Source organism: Lissotriton helveticus, chromosome 3_1 (assembly GCF_964261635.1).
Source record: "Lissotriton helveticus chromosome 3_1, aLisHel1.1, whole genome shotgun sequence".
In the NCBI taxonomy this organism is placed as follows: Eukaryota; Metazoa; Chordata; class Amphibia; order Caudata; family Salamandridae; genus Lissotriton; species Lissotriton helveticus.
This window is the reverse complement of record NC_136061.1, coordinates 388837476-388850380: the sequence shown is the minus strand read 5'-3', so window position 1 is coordinate 388850380 and position 12905 is coordinate 388837476. Positions and strand designations below refer to the sequence as shown.

The 12905-nt window shown below is 48.8% G+C and overlaps 1 protein-coding gene across 4 annotated transcripts in view; it reads right to left on the bottom strand.

Annotated features, from left to right (window-relative positions):
• SMG6 (SMG6 nonsense mediated mRNA decay factor) overlaps positions 1 to 12905 on the bottom strand; it is a 1202478-nt gene that overhangs the window by 383282 nt on the left and 806291 nt on the right. The window lies entirely within an intron of this gene.

The following is a 12905-nucleotide window of genomic DNA, read 5'->3' as shown; positions in this document are numbered from 1 at the left end:
CTACAACCCCACTCTGCCCTGTTTGTTGCAGTACCACATAGCGGTAATGTTGTCTGTGAACATCTACAGTAGCCCCCCTTTGATGGAGGGTAGAAAGGCTTTCAATGCCAAACGGATCGCTCCAAGCTCCAGCATATTTATGTGGAGTCCGGAGTCCGCCAGAGACCAGAGTCCTCTGATATCCACTTCTCCCAGATGGCCATTCCATCCCAGAAGTAACGCATCTGTCACTACTGTGATATCTGGTTGGGGAAGTGAGAGGGGTCTGCCACTGACCCAATCCCAGTTCTCTAGCCACCATTGTGGGTCTCGTGCAGTTCCCTTCAATATTTGGAGCATGTTGGAGAGATTCACATGATGCTGCGCCCACTGGAACTTAAGGTCCCACAGCAGAGCCCACATATGCCATCTGGCATGTGACACTAGCAGGATACAGGAGGCCATGAGGCCCAGCAGCCTCAGAGTCATTCTCACTGAAATCCAGGATAGAGGCTGAAACATCGCTATCATAGTCTGAATATCGTGGACTCGCCATTTGGGAGGATAAGCCCAAAACCGCATTGTGTTCAGAATGGCTCCAATGAAAGGAAGCATCTCAGAGGGAGTCCGGTGTGACTTTGGCACATTAATAGTGAACCCCAGCGAATGCAAGAGGTTCGCTGTGGTCTGGAGGTGGGAGATGACAGCCTGGGGCAAGCCCGACTTCAGCAGCCAGTCATCTAGATAGAGAAAGACTGGCACCATTGATCTGCGCAGATGAGCTACGACTACCGCCATCACCGTCATAAACAGCTGAGGGGTGCTAGTAAGGCCAAACAGGAGCACGGCAGACTGGAAATGCTTGTAAATGTAAATGTATGTGTCTTGTAAAGCGCACTGCTGCCCTGAGGCGTCCTGGAGCTGTAGACCGCTGGGGAACCCGTCCTGGCTATCCCTGTGAGATGGTCCCTACTGGGTATCTCCAAGGTGAAACCAGGCATCCCTGGCGAATGTGGGGGGCCGTTGTAGAGATGAGGCAAGCTAATGCCCAGAGTTGCCTAGTGTGATCCCTGGTTAGAGTAGGCACCGAGGCGAGAATTATCGAGTCTGCTGACCCTGGTCCACGACCCTGCAGCGTCGGGAATTGAACCCTGGTCCCGGGCCGTTCTCTACCTCCGGGTCTGCCGCCTCTAACCAGAGAGCCACACCACTCCAAACGCTTGTGGCCTACTGTAAACTGCTGGTGGACAGGAGGACGGGCAGGTGAAAATAGGCGTCATGCAAGTCCAATGCTACCATCCAGTCTCCAGAGTCCAGGACAGACGGGACCTGAGCATCTTGAATCTTTCCTTTTTGATGAAGTAGATGAGGGCTGGTAAGTATAGGATAGGACGTAGGCCCTTGTACTTTTTTGGAACCAGAAAGAAAGTAGCAGGAATAAAAACCACAGACTATCCTGGCGCCAGAACCCTCTCTATGGCTCCCTTGGCCACGAGAGTCATGACTTCCTCCCGGAGCAAAATCAAATGATCCTTCGTCAGCCTGTGTACGAAGGAGACATGATGGGAGGGGTGGTCTCAAAGGGGGGTGAGTCGGGGGGAGTAGCCCCTTTGGACTATCTGAAGGACCCACCTGTCCGATGTGGTGATCTGCCAGTGGTGGTGGTGATGGCTGATCCTGCCACCAACTTGACGGCCATGGTCTGGAAGGGCAAGACTAGGTGGGTTTGGAGGCTGAACCTGCCGGGGATGGCGTTTAGAGGAGGGTGGTTGTGGTCTGACCCGATCTCTGGCGGCCCGACCCGCGTGGTCAGAATGAACCGTGCCAGCAGCCACGCAGTGGTTGCTGAACTTGCGTGGCTTTGTGGCTGGGTTATGGTTGGCATGGCTGAAAATTCCTTCCGTAGCCATGAAAGGCACGTTGGAGACGTGAAGTCACTGAGAGGCCCAAGGACTTAACCGTTGCCCTTGAGTCCTCAAAACACTCCAGTGCCATGTCTGCCTGGTCTCTGAAGAGACGGATGCCATCAAAGGGCATGTCCTTGAGCGAGGCTTGGACATTCCCCAAAAACCAGATGTTCTCAGTCAGGCTCACTACTCTTGCGGTGGCAGAGCAAGGGCACGGTTAGATTTCGCTCGTGAAACGCGCTCAGCACCCTGTTTTTATTAGGCAGAATCTGTGGCTTTCAAAGAACATTGCTTGTGTGTTTTAATCCATTGCTCATTTTGCACAAACTGGGAGCTGTTTTATTTTTAAAATACTGTTATCCTTGAACTAAATCCACTTACCCCGCACTGACTGTTGGTGGTGGCACGCTGAAAATCCTCCTGCCAGCACGAGCTGTGTTCAATGCTCGGCGGACGGGAAGGTCGCGTGCACCACTTCCGGCTGGCGCTTCAGACGCTCGGGGCAGCGGTCTAGTTGCTGCACCCGGCGTTGGAAGAGGCACATAAATCACTCCCATGCAGAGTGCGTGCCGATGGCGTGCCGAAGGCGCGCCAAAGGCAAGCCCGTCTGCGCCCGTCCGTGCCCGCCCGGGGCCACAACCCCTGCTCCTCTTCTGCCAGGACACCGTAAATACTCTAGCACCCATCTACGGCAACTTAACACCCCCAAATCCCCAGCTCTAAACCTCCTTTTGCTGAACTGTAGATCCCTCCCCAGGCACTCTACGGAAATTTCACTCCTCCTACAAAACTTTTCCCCCGAGGTTCTCTTCCTAACAGAAACCTGGCTCAATGCTAGCTCGGACCCACACCTGATACAAGCACTACCCCAGGGGTACGGGATACAGAGAGTAGACAGGCCTACGGGAAAAGGCGGGGGTATCGCGATTGTGTTCAAGGACCACCTCACCTGCCGTCTCCTCGGCAGCCCGATGAAGGACTGTGAGAACGTCCATTTTTCGGTCCAATTCTCCCCCCCTCTAGTCACTCTCTGGCCTCCTGATCTACCGCCCCCCGCCCCCCCGGGGGCAATAGGCGCCTTCGGCAAATCCTTGATAGAAACCTCCATAGAACTGGCCAGTTCTCTCCCCAATTTCACGCTCATTGGGGACCTCAAACTTCACTTCAACGACCTGGGCTCCACGACAGCAACCGATCTAGCTAAAGACCTGTCAGCCCTTCATCTAGCGCAAAAAATCTCTCTCCCTACCCACACGCTGGGAAACTGCCTCGACCCAGTATTCTCAAACCTAGAGTCCCTAAAAAGCAACGACCCGATCCCCGTCCCTTGGTCCGATCACCAACTGGTCCCCCTTTCCTGGCACCCCCAGACCCTCCCTCCCCCAGTCCGCCCTCCTCGATCCCTTACTCGGCCATGGTCCAAGCTCCCCTGGGAGGAATGGACCCAAGAACTGAGGAAACACATACCCCAACCTACCACCTGTCCACTGACCATGTACCAAAACATCTGCAACTTGTTAAATGATTCACTTAACACCGTCCTTCCGAAAACCGGGAGCCACCAGATCGCCTTGGTACTCGGCCGAACTTCGCACCCTGAAACAGAGCTGCAAAGTCCTAGAAAGGAGATGGAGGAAGGATTTCTCCGCTGAAAGCAAGCACACTTACAGGGAGACCATACGTAAATATGAGGAGGCTATGAGGAAAGCCCAGTCAAGCTACAATGGGGAAAAGATCGAAAAGGCCGCCAACTCCAATAGAATGAGAACTGTCAATCAAACAAAGGATTCAAAGAAAAGGGCTACGGAACTTAGAACAGATCCAAAACAAAGACGAACAGGACACAAAGGCAGGATAAACAGATCAGACATACCTAAGAAATCAATTCAGAACAAGAGAGATATTAAGGAACTTCAGAAACTAGTGAGCAAGCTGACACTAGTCACTATTAATACTTTACAGGCGATTGAAAAAATTGGGACAATGACGGAGAGCATTCACTCAAAGGTCGAACATATCCAAAACCTCGGACACTCCTCACAAAGAAACAGTAATGAGACTATCATGCTTGCAAAAAATAGAGATAACCGTCCAGACAGGACAAAATCTTTGTCAAAGGAGGAAACTCTGGCACTAATCCGAACATATGAACCACTGAACCGCATGGAAGAGGAAAGAATTAAAACAGTACCACTCGACTACAACAGAACATCGAGAAAGAAGGATAGAGCATCTAACCCTCACAATTTACAACACATACAGCTAACAACAACTGAATCCGAAAATATGAACCTTAGTAACAAAGAAAATCCTCTGACATGTCTTCTACTCAATTGTCGGTCGGCAACCAAACATGCATCCGACTTAGCGGACCTCATCATTAACAAGGACATTGCTCTGGCAGTCCTCACAGAAACATGGCTTACGGAATCTTCATCCCCAACCTTGGACCTCTTAGTACCACCTCAGTATAACATCTTGAGACTGGATAGACCTAAAAAGGTAGGGGGAGGTATAGCTTGCATTTATCGATCAGATATTGAGGTCAAACAAATTCAAGCAGACCCTCTAGAAGCATGCGAATACCTGGGTCTTAATATAAAATATACTAACAATCAAAGATGCAACATGCATACGTTTTACCACCCACCAGGAGATAACGCAAAGTTCACAGAGGAGTTTAATGGAGATCATAACGGCCAACTCTAACAGCGAAACCAAAAACATATTTCTAGGCGATTTCAACTTACACTGGGAGGACGACAATGATAAACTGGTCAACACGCTTAAAGATTTCCTCGTCGAACTAAACCTCACCCAAACGTGCACACAACCCACACACTCGAAAGGAGCGACATTAGACTGGATTATCTCAAGGAACAAAGATACAACTATCCTCTCCATAACTCCATGCGACTGGTCTGACCATCATGCTATAATATTCGGGATACCCATAGTGGAAAAAGGCAGAACCAGACAACCCTTCCAGTCCAAAAAATGGATGCGGGACACAAAAAAAGCAAATATGGAGCTATTGGTTGAAAGCTGTGAAAGTGACCTAAAGCCACCGAACAACATGAAAAATGTCAATGAGCTGACCGATCATTACATAACTGCGGTGGAAAATATCGTCAATCACACCATGCCATTAAAACTGAAAAGAGTCACGGAGAAGACAAAAAATCCATGGTTTAATGAGACACTAAATGAAGAAAGGCGCAAATTGAGGATGGCCGAAAGAAAATGGAGACAACACCCTTCATCCCCTGAGCTGAAAGCCCTCAGAATAATCAGAAGCCAATATAACAAAAAGATCATCAACTCAAAAAAGGAGTTCATAAGATCTGAACTTGACAATGCCAAAAACAGACCACGAAAACTCTTTGAAATACTAAAGCAACAATCGAACAAATTAGCCAAAACCGGTCAAGAGAACACAAAAACATCCCTAAACTGCGATGACTTTTCCACATTTTTCACAGAGAAGGCTAAATCGCTAGAAGCAGAGCTCAAAAACGCCGTGGCGAACCTTCCCATCGAACGACTGCATTCGAGCGATACCGTCTCTTCAACGGAGTGTACTAATGCAAAAAACAAGGCAAGCTGGGATACATTCGAACTGTACGACCAGCACATGATCGCCAAGACGCTCTCAGAAATCAAACCAAACAATCACTATCAAGACCCACTTCCGGCAAAGTGCTTAAGAGAAATCAACCACGTTTTAGTTCCAATATGGACCGAAATAATAAATGCTTCTCTATCACAAGTGATCCTCCCTGACTGCCTAAAAACAGGTCAAGTCGCACCCATAATCAAAAAACCCTCAGCGGACACCTCAGATCCAAACAACTTTCGCCCAGTGACCAATATCCCTGTACTAGCCAAGTTAATTGAGAAATGCGTCCAGAACCAACTCAGCCAACACATCACCAAGTTCTCCTTGCTTGACGAATGCCAGTCAGGATTCAGAACAGGACATAGCACGGAAACAGCGATTCTCCATATTGTTGATGATGCGATACAGGCACTTGACCAAAATCAAGCATGCCTACTGATTCTCCTTGACCTGTCGTCGGCGTTTGACACGGTAAACCACGAAGCATTACTGACCAGGCTGCAGGACAGGATGGGATTGTCGGGAATTGTACTGAACTGGTTCAACTCCTTTTTACAAAACAGAACACAGCGATTCCGGGTCAACGAATCTATCTCACCTCCATGCCCTATCTCAATAGGAGTCCCTCAAGGATCGACGTTATCCCCAGATCTGTTTAACCTATACGTCGAACCACTTACAGAAATTCTCCAAAAATCACAGATATCATATCACATGTATGCGGATGACACGCAGATATACATAAAGATCGCATCCCTAAAAGACATTGAACTAATGAACGAGACATTAAAAATGGCACTACAATGGCTAACTAATAATCATCTGAAACTAAATGCTCACAAAACAGAGTTCCTACTAATCTCACCACCAAGGAGCCAGGCGGAAATAAAGGAATGGACGAAACTCGTGACTGCGCTTAACTGCACCCCAACCCTAGTCAACTCAGCTAAATCGCTTGGAATCACTTTAGACGAGAATATGGACATGAAAGCCCACATTAACTCAATGGCTAAAAATGCCCGCTTCCACCTGAACTACTTAAGAAAACTGAAACCATTCATCTCAGAGCCGGATCTCAAACTGGCAATCCAATCCTTGGTTATCTCTAGGATTGAATATGGCTGCACCACCTTAGCTGGCCTACCAAAAACGTCCACAGCCCCACTAAAAGCCTGCCTCAACGCCGCGGCAAGACTTATCACCGGATCTAGGAAATATGATCATATATCCCCACACTTGAAAGCTTTAAACTGGCTACCTTACGAAGCCAGAATCCAAATGAAGATAGCATGTATCACGCATAAAGCGCTCCACTACAACACCCCAGGATACATAGCCAAGAAAATTCAGCTGTCTGGAGGTAACCGACCAGCTAGAAGCGCTGAGGAGTTGCTATTACGACCAGCCATCTTCAGAAAGAAAAAAACCTATGACAGAGCATTCTCAGGAGCTGCCCCCAGAATCTGGAACTCACTCCCTCCAACCATTAGGAAGATCAAAAATGTGGCAACATTCAAGCGGGAAGTGAAGAGCCTTCTGATGAACAAATACAATAAATAGAGAAGAACATTGATCACTGCCCTGCACTATTGCTGCTTTATTTCAGAACATTTATGACATCAGGAAGGCGAAGAATAATCAGTATTATAAAGACTGCTAATTCTAGGATATGAAACGGTCCATAAATTTATCTCCAAACGTTATCTTTAAATGACCTTATAACCGCATCCCTCAGGGACTTATAACTATCTACCTCACCTATGTGTATATATTTTGCTTTTGATATAATTGGAGCTGCAACTCACTTTTAACAACAATGGCACATGTGTCAAGAATGATTACATTTCATCTACCTCATATCTGTGATTCTTATAACTGTTAATATATATGTTATGCTTTCACCTACTCTATGTTAAGCGCTCTGATACCCACGGGTCTTGTTCGCGCTATACAAAACTCTATAATAAATAAATAATAAATAAATAAACTCCCCTAAAGAAACTTTCTCCATCATTAACAGACTTCTCAAATACTCAGCACCCCCGGCACTGGTGGATCCCCTTGGTACCTGGTGCGAAGACCAGGCCGAGTTCTTTGATAAGAAAATACAGAACATCCTTAAAACCCTTCCCTCCATTAATCCGCCTGCAGCACCCCCCACAGGCCCCCATCCCCAGCTGACAGCCTGTTGGTGCAGTTTCCCCCTCTATCACTAGAGGTGCTACTCACACTCCTACTCCTACCCACAGTAAAGAGTGGCTCACCCAGTGACCCTGTGCCCATGCACATCCTAGCCAAAGTCGGTCCCACTGTCGGTCCCTCAATCGCGGACACCATCAAAGCCTCCCTCATCTCAGGTGTAGGTCCCCCCTTGTGGAAGGGAGCAATGGTCAGGACCCTCCTCAAGAAACCCCACCTCGATCCAACCGACTTGGGCAACTACCGCCGATCTCACTCCTCCCTGGAATTCCAAAAATCGCAGAGAAATATGTGAACCATATTCTCTCCTCTTTCCTGGAAACCGGCAATCGCCTTCACCCCTCACCGACAGGCTTCCGCCCCGGCCAGAGCACAGAGACTGCCTTGTTAGCAGTCGTGTAGGAAATCTGGAAACTCCTGGAAGCAGGAGGTGCAGTAGCCATCATCCTCCTGGACCTGAGCATAGCCTTCGACACGATGAACCACCAAGTCCTGATTCACCGGCTGGGCAAGCTGGGCATTGCCGGCACCGCCTTGAACTGGTTCCGCTCCTTCTTGGAAGTCCGCACGTTCCAGGTCATCGAAGATAGCAGGAGCTCCAACCCCCGCCCCATCCTGTGCGGCGTCCCTCAGGGCTCGTAGCTGAGCCCCACTCTTTTTAATGGGTACATGGTTTCACTAGCATCCATCACGGCTCCATTCGGCATCCATATGGTCACCTACGCTGATACCCAGCTGGGGTATCCCTGAATCAATCTACCCCTCACTCATCCACCCTAAAATCCTGCCTCACCGAAGTTGTAAACTGGATGGGGTCCTCTCACTTGAAACTGAACGGTGGAAAGACTGACCCTGGGCCCTGGGCAATTTTGACAACATCACCCTCAACACCATCTGGCCATCATACATGGGTCCAACTCCCACCCCCAAGCCCGAAATAAAAAGCCTGGGCATCTGGTTAGACAACAAACAGACCTTCCAGACACATGCCACTAAAACTGTGGCAACATGCTTTAGCCTCATTAGAACCGCTAGGAAAGTCCTCCCCCTGCTCCCCCCTACCGCCTCCTCCCCCCCCCTGAGCTAAACAAAACCATGCTCCAGTCTATCAAACTTTCAAGACTGGACTATTGCAACGCGCTTTACCTGGGTGCCCCCACCTCGGTCATCAACCGACTACAGAACATTCAGAACTACGCAGCCAGACTGCTTACTGGCATATCCAAAATCTCATCGGCCAAACCGGCTCTTCGCCTCCTTCACTGGCTCCCCGTGAAAGAGAGAATAAGCTTTAAGTCACTCTGTATCGTCCACAAATCTCTCCAGGGCAAAAGGCCGCCCCTTCTCTCGGCCATAATCTACCCTCACAAGGCCAGGAGGGCACTTAGCTCGGACAGATTCCATCTCCTCGCCATCCCCAGAATTACCCAAGCCAGGAGTGGCGGCAGACTGTTCTCCCTGAACGCAGGCAGACTGCGGCACGCCCTACCTCTCCAACTCCGAAACCAACCCAGTCATGTCATCTTCAGGGAACAGCTGAAAACCCTCCTCTTCCCGTAACCCCCTCCCGCTCTATCTACTTCTTGAGTAGCTCTGCCTAGCGCTGGGAGGCCCCCCGGGTAGCCATGCGTTCTATAAATGTCATTTAATTTCATTTCATTTCAGGTGTGGCGTTTGACAGCCACTGTAGATGAAATCTCTATCCAGTGAGTTGGTTGTGTCTAAACCACACAGAATGGCAAACCTTGCTGCATCTGTCCCACCTGACACTGCTGAAGAAAGGACGGCCCGGGCCTCCTCTGGGACCTCTGACAGCACTTGTGCAACCGTTTCCCACAGAGTGTGGAAATAACGGCCCAATAAGCATGCAGTGTTTACCGACTGTAATGCAAGGCTGGCGGAAGAAAGAATTTTCTTGCCCCCAAATATCTATCCTCTTGGATTCCCTATCAGGGGGAACGGAAGGGAATGCCAAGCTCTCTGTGTTAGGGTGGGTAGGGCAAAAATGTGGGTCGTCCGGAGCAGAGCAGTGGCGGCAGGCAGGAGACCCGGTGCTGGGCTTGGACCAGGTTCCCAGTAAGATGTTCAGGGGGGCTTCATTAAAGGGAAGCAGGGGTTCCAAGGAGTAAAATCCTGTTTGTAGCACCTCTGTCTAGATATTGGTCTTGACTGCCACTGAAGGAAGCTGAATGCCATGGACCTCAGCCGCCCTTCGCAACACCATAGTATAAGTCTCTCCCTCCTTCATAGCCACGGAATGGAGAGAAAGCATACCAGTATCAATAGAAGTATCAAGTCCACTGGACCCACCCAGTTCCTCATACCAGTTCATTTCCTCATCATGCTGATATTCTTAAGGGTCCAGCAACCCCGCCCAATCTTCTCCCACTCCTAGCCTTTCAAAATGAGGCTAAGGAAACGACCTAGGATCTGGAGGGTCTGTTGGTGCAGTACAGGCTCCGTGTAGTCGTGATCAGAATGCGGCTGACAATACCGGTGGGCGTCGGGAGAGTCGGAGCGGACGCCAGGGAAGGCCGCAATGGCAACTCTAGCGCTGGTCTGAATTAATTCCTGGATCCAAAGAGGGCTATCAATGCCAGCGCAGAACCCGATGTGGTCCCCTCCAGCCCCACTGAGCCCTAAGACATGCCAGTGAGGTCAGGAAGCCCAAATACGAAGTGCATGGCCTCATAAAATGTTGGGTGGGGATCACTACGGCTCCCGGAATAGCGGGGAGGCGTATAGTCGACCCAGGTGTAGGTTCTGGAGAATGAGACTTTGAACACTGAGGTTCCTCCGTTCCCATCGGCCGACGAGTGAGGAGAAGTTGAAGCATGCTTCGACTGCTTGTGTTTTTTTGGCCTCTTACCTGAATGTCCAGATGATTCTGAGTGGGACGAAGAGGACTGGGACTCCTGAAGCGATGCCGGGACCTTTGTCCCAAAGGGGACAATGACTTCCAAGGAGTCGAGAGGCGCAATGTCGCCTGCCGGACCACAAGCAGCTTTAGGAACTGCTACCTCAAAGCCTCTGGAGCCATGGCCCGGCAGTCGGAGCACGTGTTCGAGTTGTGGTTGCACTCCAGACACAAACCAAATGCGGGTCCGTACCTGAGATGGCACGGTGGAAAAAAAATAATTTTAATCGAAAAAATGCTGGTCAAAAAGTGATAAAGGGTAGCTCTCTTCACGGATTAGAGCTTGACTGGCACGGAAAGATAAGAACTGACATCAGCGCGCCAAGGTGCCACCTGTGGTAAGGTAAGTATACTTGTAAAGGTAAGTAGGTAAGTATACTTGTAAAGCGCACTGTTACCCCATCTCGGGGTGTCCTGGCGCTGTATACCACTGGGGAACCCGTCCTGCCTTTCCCTGTGAGATGGTCTCTCCTGGGCACCCCCAAGGTGCAGCCAGGCATCCCCGGCGTTAATGGGGCCGTTGTGGAGATTAAGCAAGCTGTTGCCCAGAGTTGCAGAGTGGGACCCATGGTTAGCGTAGGCACCTCGGCGAGAAATATCGAGTCCGCGGACATTGACCCAAGACACTGCCGCGTCGGGAATTGAACCCTGGTCCCGGGCCGACCTCTGCCTCAGGGTCTGCCGCTTCTAACCAGTGAGCCACACTTCTCCACTGTGTAGGTGACGCAGACGTCACTTTTGTCATCGATAATGCCGACGAGGTCAGGCAGAGCCGACCGACGCCACCTACTAGTGTGCAGTGATATTACCAGAAGAAAAATCTGCAGGATCCAGTCTGACACCTGGGAACTTCAAAGGTAAGGAATCTGGGGCTAGATGTCTCTATCAGATAACTGGATGCACAAGTTCAATGGCTTGAACCAGAGAAATAACTGAGCAGGTTCAGCACCTGCTGCTGGGCAAGCAGGCTGAAATTGCATGGTATGAATCTATTGCACACTCAGTGTTTTATACATGTGACGCTATTAAAAAGTAATGGCGTCAATGGATCTCTCTTGCTCAATACACCAATAATAGCAATCTGTAGAAGGTTCACAGAGCGCTCCCGAGGTACCATGTTTATTTCACTTGTTCCTAGAGTAAGGCTAAAAAAACTGGCCTCCAAACGTAACAGACTTCTGTCCCAATGCAATTGTGATCTACATTCCACCTTAGTTAGGAAAATGTCTTATATGGCAAAATCATAATATTCTGTATTGACTTCTTGTCTCATGCAAGGGAGTCTAATGTGCTATTTCAAATCATGTTTATTGTTTACACAGCACCTTTGCAGTCCTTATTCTGTCTTGCAGCTCTTGGCAGACACATAAGAAGCGAATGGAGATACGGACACCAGCGAAAAGAAGGGAATTAGGAACAGTGATGAGGGAAGAATGGAAATGATGCGATGTGAGGTTGTTGCTCTAAGCTGGTATAAGGACACTTTAAGTGCTATGTGGGAACAGTTTGTTGAACTGATCCTCTCTCTATCTCCCATTTTTTATATGTACAGATATACCAATAACCAATTGAAAGAAGTGACCCCCATATACAAAACTGTCCTGAAGAATGTGGCCCCATATCCATTGGTCCCAACCACCGAAACGCGTCGACGCCTGTTTGTCAAAAGGAATCCAAAAAAGCCAAGGGACTATATGAGATACGAGAACATTTCTGTACAACTGGTCCCTTTGAATTATATTGTGGCCATTGGATCAGATTCAAATTTCCATTGAACCTTTAACGTTGTTCTTTAAGTGGGGTGTTGCTGTTATCTTTATGTGTTTTATTTCTATGCATTATGTGTTTTTTTTTATGTGAGTATAGTCTCCAGGGTGGCTATGCTTAGCGGAATTTATATATTGTGAAAAAGCATTGTGCAATAGATGTACTGTTTACATTGTTTCGGAATTTATCTCCGAATTTTAAATATACCCAAAAAGTTTTTAAGAAATGAGATTTTATATTTCAATAAAATAATGTAAGTACTTCACTTTACTGTGTGAATGTATTGTGGGATTAGTCAGGTCCTACACGGGCACGGAACGCATGCTGTAAGAGGCGAAAGGGCATTGTGAGCTGATTTGTAGTTGTCTCCAGGGAGGCTTTTTTGGCTATGTGGGAACAGACTGGGCAGTGGCCAGTGCTTTAAATGGAAAAAAATAAGTGCAGGTAATCACCAAAAGGAGCAGTGGGCGGAGTTTAGGGCGGGACTAAGGGGGAACAAGGGGCGGGGTTAGCCTTT